At 40.1% G+C, this 11,101-nt stretch overlaps 1 long non-coding RNA gene across 1 annotated transcript in view; it reads left to right on the plus strand.

Moving 5' to 3' along the window:
* LOC104999727 overlaps positions 1–11,101 on the plus strand; it is a 15,865-nt gene that overhangs the window by 2,184 nt on the left and 2,580 nt on the right. The window lies entirely within an intron of this gene.

The raw sequence follows: 11,101 nt of genomic DNA on the forward strand, positions 1-11,101 counted from the left end.
TACAGTTCTTCTGTGTATTCTTGCCACCTCTTCTAAATATCTTCTGCTTCTGTTAGGTCCATACCATTTCTGTCCTTTATCGAGCCCATCTTTGCATGAAATGTTCCTTTGGTATCTCCAATTTTCTTGAAGAGATCTCTAGTCTTTCCCATTCTGTTGTTGTCCTCCATTTCTTTGCATTGATTGCTGAGGAAGGCTTTCTTATTTCTCCTTGCTATTCTTTGGAACTCTGCATTCAGATGCTTGTATCTTTCCTTTTCTCCTTTGCTTTTCGCTTCTCTTCTTTTCACAGCTATTTGTAAGGCCTCCCCAGACAGCCATTTTGCTTTTTTGCATTTCTTTTCCATGGGGATGGTCTTGATCCCTGTCTCCTGTACAATGTCGCAAACATCCGTCCATAGTTCATCAGGCACTCTATCAGATCTAGTCCCTTAAATCTATTTCTCACTTCCACTGTATAATCATAAGGGATTCGACTTAGGTCATACCTGAATGGTCTAGTGGTTTTCCCTCCCTTTCTTCAATTTAAGTCTGAATTTGGCAATAAGGAGTTCATGATCTGAGCCACAGTCAGCTCCTGGTCTTGTTTTTGCTGACTGTATAGAGCTTCTCCATCTTTGGCTGCAAAGAATATAATCAATCTGATTTCGGTGTTGACCATCTGGTGATGTCCATGTATAGAGTCTTCTCTTGTGTTGTTGGAAGAGGGTGTTTGCTATGACCAGTGAGTTCTTTTGGCAGAACTGTATTAGCCTTTGCCCTGCTTCATTCCGTACTCCAAGGCCAAATCTGCCTGTCACTCCAGGTGTTTCTTGACTTCCTACTTTTGCATTCCAGTTCCCTATAATGAAAAGGACATCTTTTTTGGGTGTTAGTTCTAAAAGGTCTTGTAGGTCCTCAGAGAACTGTTCAACTTCAGCTTCTTCAGCGTTACTGGTTGGGGCATAGGCTTGATCACCGTGATATTAAATTGTTTGCCTTGGGAAACAAACAGAGATCATTCTGTCATTTTTGAGATTGCATCCAAGTACTGCATTTAGGACTTTTTTGTTGACCATGATGGCTACTCCATTTCTTCTAAGAGATCCCTTCCCACAGTAGTAGATATAATGATCATCTGAGTTAAATTCACCCATTCCAGTCCATTTTAGTTCGCTGATTCCTAGAATGTCGACATTCACTCTTGCCATCTCCTGTTTGACCACTTTCAATTTGCCTTGATTCATGGACCTAACATTCCAGGTTCCTATGCAATATTGCTCTTTATAGCATTGGACCTTGCTTCTATCACCAGTCAAATCCACAACTGGGTATTGTTTTTGCTTTGGCTCCATCCCTTCATTCTTTCTGGAGTTATTTCTCCACTGATGTCCAATAGCAGATTGGGCACCTACCGACCTTGGGAGTTCCTCTTTCAGTATCCTATCATTTTGCCTTTTCATACTGTTCATGGGGTTCTCAAGGCAAGAACACTGAAGTGGTTTGCCATTCCCTTCTCCAGTGGACCACATTCTGTCAGACCACATTCTCTCCACCATGACCCGTCTGTCTTGGGTGGCCTCACATGGCATGGCTTAGTTTCATTGAGTTAGACAAGGCTGTGGTCCGTGTGATCAGATTGGCTAGTTTTCTGTGATTGTGGTTTCAGTGTGTCTGCCCTCTGATGCCCTCTCGCAACACCTACCATTTCACTTGGGTTTCTCTTACTTTGGATGTGGGGTATCTCTTCACGGCTGCTCCAGCAAAGCACAGCCGTTACTCCTTACCTTGGACGAGTCACCCCTCCTGACCTTGAACTTGGAGTAGCTCCTCTCGGCCCTCCTGTGCCCGCGCAGCTGCCGCTCCTTGGATGTGGGGTTGCTCCTCCCAGCCACCACCTCAGACCTCGGACATGGGGTAGCTCCTCTCTCCCGCTCCTGCACCATCGCAGCCAACATATCTTAATATAAACTTGAGGGAGAACTTACTGAAAAAGCCCCCAGTAGCCCTGTGCTAGCCGTGATGATTGCCAGAAGGAGAGGCTGGGGTCATATTGAGGCAAAAATCTGCTGAGCCCAAATATGCTGCCCAGTATGTAGGGGATTTCCTTTGAATGAACTGTGGAGGAAATTTGCTTTATCTGGGGTCAGAAGTCTACTGTATTGCAGACTGTCTGGCAGAATTTGACTTGGATCTCTTTTTCTTGACAACTTCCAGGAGCCACTGGGTACTCTCCTTCACTAGACTATTCCATGACAAGAAGTCTTATCCTCAGCCTCCACCAATTCAAGTTTTACTTTGTAGTATAGTCCCTGGAGTTTGGAGGAATCCTGTTGAGTCTTATCAATGATCTTCATAGCTACCTCCTTCCCAATCAGGATGTGTCAGGCCAACTTCACTTTGGCAAGGTACCCTTGCTGATGGTCTTGAGGAGCTGGTTATTGCCAAGAGGGGTCTTCTCCTCAGCAGAGATGAGAGGAAGCCCTGCATCATTTTGGATTTGTTACAGGACTTGAAGGCAAGGTTTCCTTTATCTTTATGACCCAAATTCAGCCTAAACCTGGGAAAAGCTGATGAGGTTGGTCCAGGACACCTGGATAGTAAATTGCTTCCCAAGATCACCTGATGAACTAATCTTTATAGTGAAATCAAGATACAATGGGAGACTAAAGTAAAAAACTAAGTAAAAAAAATGAGAAAAAAGAATAAGTAAAAAAAAATGAGGGAAAGAAAAAAGAGAATAGAATAACAAAGTAAAGAATAAAAAAAGAGAAGAAGAAAAGAATGAGAAAAATTAAAAAAGAAAAAAGAAAAAAAATCTATAGAAAGCTACAGAAAGTCCACAATGTCAAGGAGAAAACAAGCTGGCTTTGGTCAAATGTTCCTCAGGTTATTGGAAACTGGCTTCCTGAGCTAGAAGGACCACAAACGTAGGCCAACCAGGAACTTACATTGGTTCTTAGAATTCCATAACAATGGCTTCTTATAAGGTCATAACAAGAAACGGACGTTTCATGGTTAGTGATAATCCACGTGGTTCTCTCTCTCTCTCTTTTTTTATGTTTGAAGAGCCATTTTAAACTTAAAAACGTTATTGAACCCAGAACAGCTTTTCGTTTATGTGGGTTATAGCTATTTGCCTTATTAGAAATTAAAACCTGTATGATTCTTCAGTGGCTTTTTTATTCCTAGTTTGAAACGTGATAATAATTTTTGGCCCAGTGTATTTTCTTTTTTTCTAAATTAAATTTATTTATTTTAAAATTGAAGGATAATTGCTTTACAGAATTTTGCTGTCAAATCTCAACATGAATCAGCCATTAGGTATACATAAATCCCCTCTCTTTTGAACCTCCCTCCCATCTTCCTCCCCATCCCACTCCCACTCCTCGAGGTTGATACAGAGCCCCTGTTTGAGTTTCCTGAGACATATAGCAAATTTCCATTGGCTATCTATTTTACACATGGTAATGTAAGTTTCCATGTTACTCTCTCCATACATCTCACCCTCTCCTCCCCTCTCCTCCTGTCCATAAGTCTATTCTCCATGTCTGTTTCTCCATTCAGTTCAGTTCAGTTGTTCAGTCATGTCTGACTCTTTGCGACCCCATGGGCTGCAGCGCGCCAGGCTTCCCTGTCCATCACCAACTCCCAGAGCTTACTAAAACTCATGTCCATAGAGTTGGTGATGCCATCCAACCATCTCATCTTCTGCCGTCCCCTTCTCCTCCTGCCCACAATCTTGCCCAGCATCAGGGTTTTTTCAAGTAAGTCAGTTCGTCGCATCAGGTGGCCAAAGTATTGGAGTTTCCTCTTCAGCATCAGTCCTTCCAATGAAAATTCAGGACTGATTTTCCCTAGGATTGACTGGTTGGATCTCCTTTCAGTCCAAGGGACTCTCAAGAGTCTTCTCCAACACCACAGTTCAAAAGCATCAATTCTTTGGTGCTCAGCTTTCTTTATAGTCCAACTCTCACATCCATACATGACTACTGGAAAAACCATAGCCTTGACTAGACAGACCTTTGTTGACAAAGTAATGTCTCTGCTTTTTAATATGCTGAGTGGGTTGGGTGTAACTTTTCTTCCAAGGAGCAAGTGTCTTTTAATTTCATGGCTGCAGTCATCATCTGCAGTGATTTTGGAGCCCCCCAAAATAAAGTCTCTCACTGTTTCCGTTGTTTCCCCATCTATTTCCCATGAAGTGATGGGACCAGATGCCATGATCTTAGTTTTTTGAATGTTGAATTTTAAGCTAACTTTTTCACTCTCTTCTTTCACTTTCATCAAGAGGCTCTTTAGGTCTTCTTCGCTTTCTGCTGTAAGGGTGGTTTCATCTGCATATCTGAAGTTATTGATATTTCTCCTGGCAATCTTAATTCCAGCTTGTGTTTCATACAGCCTGGCATTTTGCATGATATACTCTGCATATAAGTTTAATAAGCAGGGTGACAATATACAGCCTTGACGTACTCCTTTCCCGATTTGGAACCCGTCTGTTGTTCCATGTCCAGTTCTAACGGTTGCTTCTTGGCCTGCATACAGATTTCTCAGTTTCTCCATTGCTGCCCTGCAAATAAATTCTTCAGTACCATTTTTCTAGATTCCATATATATGTTTTAGTATACGATATTTACCTTTCTCTTTCTGACTCACCTCACTCTGAATAATAGGCTCCAGGTTCATCTACCTCATTAGAACTAATGCACATGCGTTCCTTTTTATGACTGAGTGATATTCCATTGTGTATATGTACCACAACTTCTTTATCCATTCATCTGTCACTGGACATCTAGGTTGCCTCCATGTTCTATCTATTGTAAATAGTGCTGCAGTGAGCAATGGGATATATGTGTCTTTTTCAATTTTGGTTCCTCAGGATATATGCCTAGGAGTGGGATTGCTGGGTCATATGGTGGTTTTATTCCTAGTTTTTTAAGGAATCTCCATACTGTCTTCCATAGTGGCTGGGCCCAGTATATTTTGAAATGTCCAAATATGTGAGGATTTTTAATTTGTCTCTTTATTAACTTCTTTTTTCATTTTACTCATTTTCAGTTTTTATTTTAGAGATACAAAATAAAAATATTCTTTATAAGAAATATAACTTAAGTGCTATTCTAAAAATGATTCCTCAGTATCATCATCTATGCAGTGCTAAAAGTGTCTTATGCATTTTGAACATTTTTGTTTTTCAGATTATATGCCTGGATCAGAATCCAAAAATTTTTCATATATTTTGATTGGTTGATATGAATTTAAGCTTCTTTCAATCTAACTCCATCTCCTTCCTCCCTGTCCCCACCTTGTTTTTTATTTTTGAGCAATTTGTGTTGTTAATTTGCTACTTTTTGGATTTTCCTGATTGTATCCTGTTGTGTACATTAACAGGTTCCTCTGTACTTTCTGTAAATTGATAGTTAAAATCTTAAGGTTGATCAGATTTAGAAGTAATCTTTTTGGTGAGATGGGTGGTGATGTGTTCCTTTTCCAGGAAGGTGATGGCCTCTCATTTTGTGATGTTAATTAGTAGGCTTCCATGCTCATTGTTGAGATCCATTAAATCATGACAAGTAGCAAAATACTAAATTTATCATATTTTCATTTATTAGCTAGAATACTTCTGCAAGAGAAATGTCTTCCATTCAACTCAGTTACCTTGTGGTCATTGATGATGGTCTTTATGATTCCTGTTTCTGAAGGTTGTTGGAGGATTTTTTTTTTTTATTGGGCTAATACGCATTTTTTTCAATTGTTTTTCATACAGGGCTTTTAGGTGAACTTTTATTTGAATAAATATTTATGCAGCAAAAGTTATTTTGAAATGTTCCAAACTAAGCTATATAAATAAATGGCCAAGTGAGGAATTTTGGCAAGAGAAACACCATTTTGGATATTTGAGGTCCTGAGAATATTTGAAATCTTGTTAGGGCTGAAAAAAAAATGCAACAATATATGTTGAGAAGGAAATGGCAACCCACTCTAGTACTCTTGCCTGGAGAATCCCATGGAGGGAGGAGCCTGGTAGGCTACAGTCCATGGGGTCGCAAAGAGTCGGATACGACTGAGTGACTTCACTATATGTATGGTAGCCATTGCTAATATCGTATAATCTAGCCATGTCATTTTATATGTGGTTCACTGGGGCTCATTCATTAGTTTGTTCAGTCATCAAATGTTCTCTGAGGCTTTTGTTCTCTGAGGAGGCACTGTTCCTGGTGCTGGATAAACTGCAGAACAAAGTCCCTGAGTTTGCTGTGCTTTATTGTGAGGTGGGGAAGCAACAAGTTAACAGATATGTTGAGAGGGTGAGAAATGACTTGAAAGAAATAAATACAGTGATGTGTTAGTGCTACTGGGTGGGACATCACTTTAGATGAGTACTAATGTTTCACATGAGATTTCCTTGACAGGAAGGGAGCCTGATAAGCAAAGATCTAGGAAAATGACTCTCCAAGCAGAGGGTACCACAAGGGCAAAGGCTCTGAAGTGTAAACAAGCTTGGTATGATTGAACTGCAAAAAGTCAATCAGTGTGACACACAGAGTGAGCGGGCAGAAGTGTGATGGAAGGCGAGTGGAGACAGGCAGGCAGGAATAGAGACGCAGAATTCAGCTTTTCTGGTCGATTCTGTCCTGATATATTTTGCATTTCATTTGGCATGATTCTGAGGCCCTGGTAGCTGTGTTTCTTCAGCATAACATGTGCCGCTGCAGAAGAGAATGTTTCAGAAATCACTTCTCTCTTCTCGTCTGCCTCTGCTCCAGTCAACATCTGTCCCTTAGAAAGCCAGTTCTGAAGGAAATCTGGCCCTTTGCTGCAGCCTCGATTTCGTTTCTGGTGGTTACAGCCTCCGTGTTTCCAGGGACCTGGTTGTGATTCGCTGATTTGAGCAGGGTTGAAGAGCCTGCTCCTGGACCATTCCTGCTTCGTGCTCTGCCCTGACCTCTGGTGGACTTGGCCTGTTAAGGCATAGACCAAGCTAGAAGCTGGAAGCCTTTGCCTTCTATCTCTACCTGCCTGATTTGGTTTGGAGTGTGCACTCTATTATGAAGGTTTTGAGAAGAGGCATAATTTCAGACACCACCATGGAGTGGCCAGATGGCTTTTGATCATTCAACACCTCTTATACTGGTATGGGAACCATTCTTTAAGAGTTTGCATGAGCACTGCATGCTAAGTTGCTCCAGTCATGTCCAGCTCCGTGCAACCCTATGGACTGTAGCCTGCCAGGCTCCTCTGTCCATGGAATTCTCCAGGCAAGAATATGGAGTGGGTTGCCTGTGCCCTCCTCCAGGGGATCTTCCTGTTCTAGGGATCGAACCCGAGTCTCTTATATCTCTTGCATTGGCAGGTGTGTTCTTTACCACTAGCATCACCTGGAAAGCCCTCTTTAGAGTTTGGATGGCATCAATCCTACCAGTCCCCCAGGCACAATGGATGGGTATAGGACCCAGCCTGACCAATGTGAACAATCATTCCTTTGGCCTGAAGGATTGGTTTGGAAAGAGCATATGATCTAAACTGGGCAAATCAAGTCTTCTGTAAGGGTCTGATACTTAGACCTTTCCCTGGAGATGGAGTTCTATAGATTCCTGAATACCTGAATTGCCAGTAACTATCATCTCTTTGGCCCCTTGAGAGAGCTGGCTGAGAATTAAATTGACACCGAGGAAGAGGGTGGGTTCTGGAAATTCAAAGGGAGTAATTTAAGCTTCTGCTTCTGGGTGTGCCTAGGGTGAACTGATGAATTCCTTTTTTCTCTTAAGCTAGTTTCCGTTGGATTTCTGACATAAATGGAAATCTCCTAATTAATACTGCAACCAGTGTTAGTCATAGTTATTATTTTTGTAGATAATCCGAAGTAAATTTGAAGTATATATGGTGTGACACTTTCCTTTATGACACCACATTAGTAATTATATAGTGGTCTGGATGACAATATTTAAATGTCTCTCACTCCATGAGCAGGGGTCATATTTATTTTGTTCATCACTATAGGTCTTTGACTGGTTGATAGTAAGTCCTCAATAAATATTCATGGGATGAATAAATAGTTGTATGGCAATGTTTACTGATGTAAGAATGTAATTTCTCTTACCTAACACTATTGTGGTTATTGAAGAGAATATTCTTATTCCTAAGTGAGTCATGCTGAGGTGTTTGGAGGCAAAGTGGGATGATGTCCACAAATTAATTGGTTCAGAAAAAAAAAAAACTATCTTTCTATCTATATCAATCTGTGTATGTATGTCTGTGTTGAGAGAGAGGGAAAACAAATATGAAAAAATGTTAATCTTTGTTGAAATCAAGTGACGGCAATACAGGTGTTTATTGTACTCTCCTTTCAACTTTTGTATGTTTAAAAATGATCAAAATTCAAATTAGGAAAAGAGAAAAGATGACCTTTATCTGAGTGGGCACTCATGCTTGTGTTGCCTTTAAGAAATGTCCAATTCCCCAATTATAGGACAAGTACACCAGAGAAAGACCATTTGCATTACAAAATAACTTTTAATTTTCCAGGGGAAAAAAAACCCCTCAAGTCTTATTCAAATCATAGCAATTAAAATGATCCAATGAAGAGTTCAGCTGTGGGGGAAACTGGAATTAGCACTAGAGGGCAAGTCTTCCCTCCCTTCTTCCCTCCTTTTGTGTCTCCTTTCCCTCTCCCTTTCTTTTCTCTTTTTATTTCCCCCTTTCTTCCTTCAGTTATTTTGCTAAAATAAAAAAAATTTTTTTTCCCTTTTTTTCTTTTTTAACAAACTAGGAAGTTATTATAAAAAAATTTCAGACAATAAGGAAGGAGTAAAGGGGACAGCAAAAATTATCCTTGATGTTACTACCTACAGATAATAGTAAAAACAGTGCAAGGTATTATTCTAAGCATTTTACACATATTGACATGCTTAAACTTCACTCATAACCTGAGAAGGTAGTTCCTACTCTCATGCACATTTTACAGAAGAGAAAGTTGAGTAGAGGGTGTTAAGTTTCTGAGGATCAAATCCTACATGGCCTTGCTGAGAAAGAGACACTCTGGACTCTTTGGTAAAAGTCCTTTGCTACATACATACTTGCCCACATTCATGTGTGTATACAAATGTGTGCACATGATAATCACCCACATGTATATGGATTTGCACATATATGTATGCCACAATTACATGTGTAAACACACACATTTTACAAAACAATCATTTTATTCATGGTACTTTATGACTTGGTTTAAAAAAATATATATCACAACATTGTTAATCCTCTGAATAACAGGAAACTGTGGTGAGAGAGTTTAACTTGTCCTAGGCTGAGTGGAGCTGTGAACCTGGCTGGTTGACTCCAGAGCCTGTGTTCTTAGTCATGTACTGCTCCTTTTTTTTTTTTTTAATCCAGTTCTCTAATTTTTGTGTTTTAGTTATTTCTTAGTCTTAATGTTTTATAAATAATGCTGTCATGAATATCTCAGAATAAACACTTTTAAGAATCCTCAAAATCTTAGCTCTTAGACCCCTAGACTTTATTTCTTTATTCACAAAGCAGATATTAAATAAACTAGAAAATATGCTCAGCAATAGGTCTTCCTGTAAAGCTGTGTCAACTGAGAGTTGGAAGGGAGATTTCTGATCGATTTTTCTGTTCTGGGCAAGAATCTTTTCTAACAATGACCTAGTAGCTGATATGATTACAATAGTAGTACCACCCCTTGAACACTATATTTCAACCACTGGGTCACACCTTTTTCCTTTATCATTTCCTTAATCTTTACAATAACTCTGTGAGGGAGGTGTTATCCCTGTGTGTTCAGATGAGAGCAAACATCCTGTGACATCTCTGAGAAGATGGGCAAAGCCTCTGTTTACACACATCTATGAATGGGGAGCTCTGTTGTGCAAAGCAGACCAGACCACTTATGGAGCCCTGTAATTGCTTACTTACTATTGTAAGAATTCACTTACAATCACTGTAGAATTCACTAACTCTCTTTTCACACAATAGAGCTTGTTTAGATAATAACAATGAAAATAGCTGCCATTTTTTGGGCATTTGCAAGAGGCCAGCATTAGTTCTTAGTGTACTTTTCACAGGTATTTTTAATACCTCACTTATACATAATGACCTTATATGGGGGGTATATTATTTTTTTCCATTTTATATATGAGGTGACTGAGGCCTGTGGCTATTAACTAGTGAGGCCAAGACAGTCCCATCTCACCTGAATGTACTTACCTGATGGCTTTAGAACCTGACCTCTCTAGAAAGATGCCTGAGGGCGGGAAAGTTAAGATGATTAGTTCAGTCAACATAGAAGAATGTCAGTTTAGAGAGATGGAAAGCCGCTGGCCAAGTTCCTTCCTAAAACTTTCCAAAGTTTTCAGAATTTCATATAGTATGGACGTAGGTTGGAACAAGGAAAATTTAGATGGAAGTCTAGCAAACATTAATTATCACATCAACAAACATATCCGTAACATTTATTGATGTAGTAGGGGTTTGCTATAAAACCTAATATTGTGCTGTGTGCAAATTTACTTTAGAATCTATTGTGTTTATTCCTCTGTCATGGGTTGAATTGTGTGCACCCAAAAGATAAGTCTTAATTCCAGGTACTTATGAATGTGACCTTTTTTGGAAACAGACCTTTGAGATACAATCAAGTTAAGATCCAAAATCACTGCAGATGGTGTTAAGATCCAAAATGACTGCAGATGGTGACTGCAGCCATGAAATTAAAAGATGCTTACTCCTTGGAAGGAAAGTTATGACCAACCTATATAGCATATTCAAAAGCAGAGACATTACTTTGCCAACAAAGGTTCGTCTAGTCAAGGCTATGGTTTTTCCAGTGGTCATGTATGGATGTGAGAGTTGGACTGTGAAGAAAGCTGAGTGCCGAAGAATTGATGCTTTTGAACTCTGGTGTTGCAGAAGACTCTTGAGAGTCCCTTGGACTGCAAGGAGATCCAACCAGTCCATTCTGAAGGAGATCAGCCCTGGGATTTCTTTGGAGGGAATGATGCTGAAGCTGAAACTCCAGTACTTTGGCTACCTCATGCGAAGAGTTGACTCATTGGAAAAGACTCTGATGCTGGGAGGGATTGGGGGCAGGAGGAGAAGGGGACGA

The sequence above is a fragment of the Bison bison genome, unplaced genomic scaffold (assembly GCF_000754665.1).
Source record: "Bison bison bison isolate TAMUID 2011002044 unplaced genomic scaffold, Bison_UMD1.0 scf7180017864363, whole genome shotgun sequence".
Taxonomy (NCBI): domain Eukaryota; kingdom Metazoa; phylum Chordata; class Mammalia; order Artiodactyla; family Bovidae; genus Bison; species Bison bison.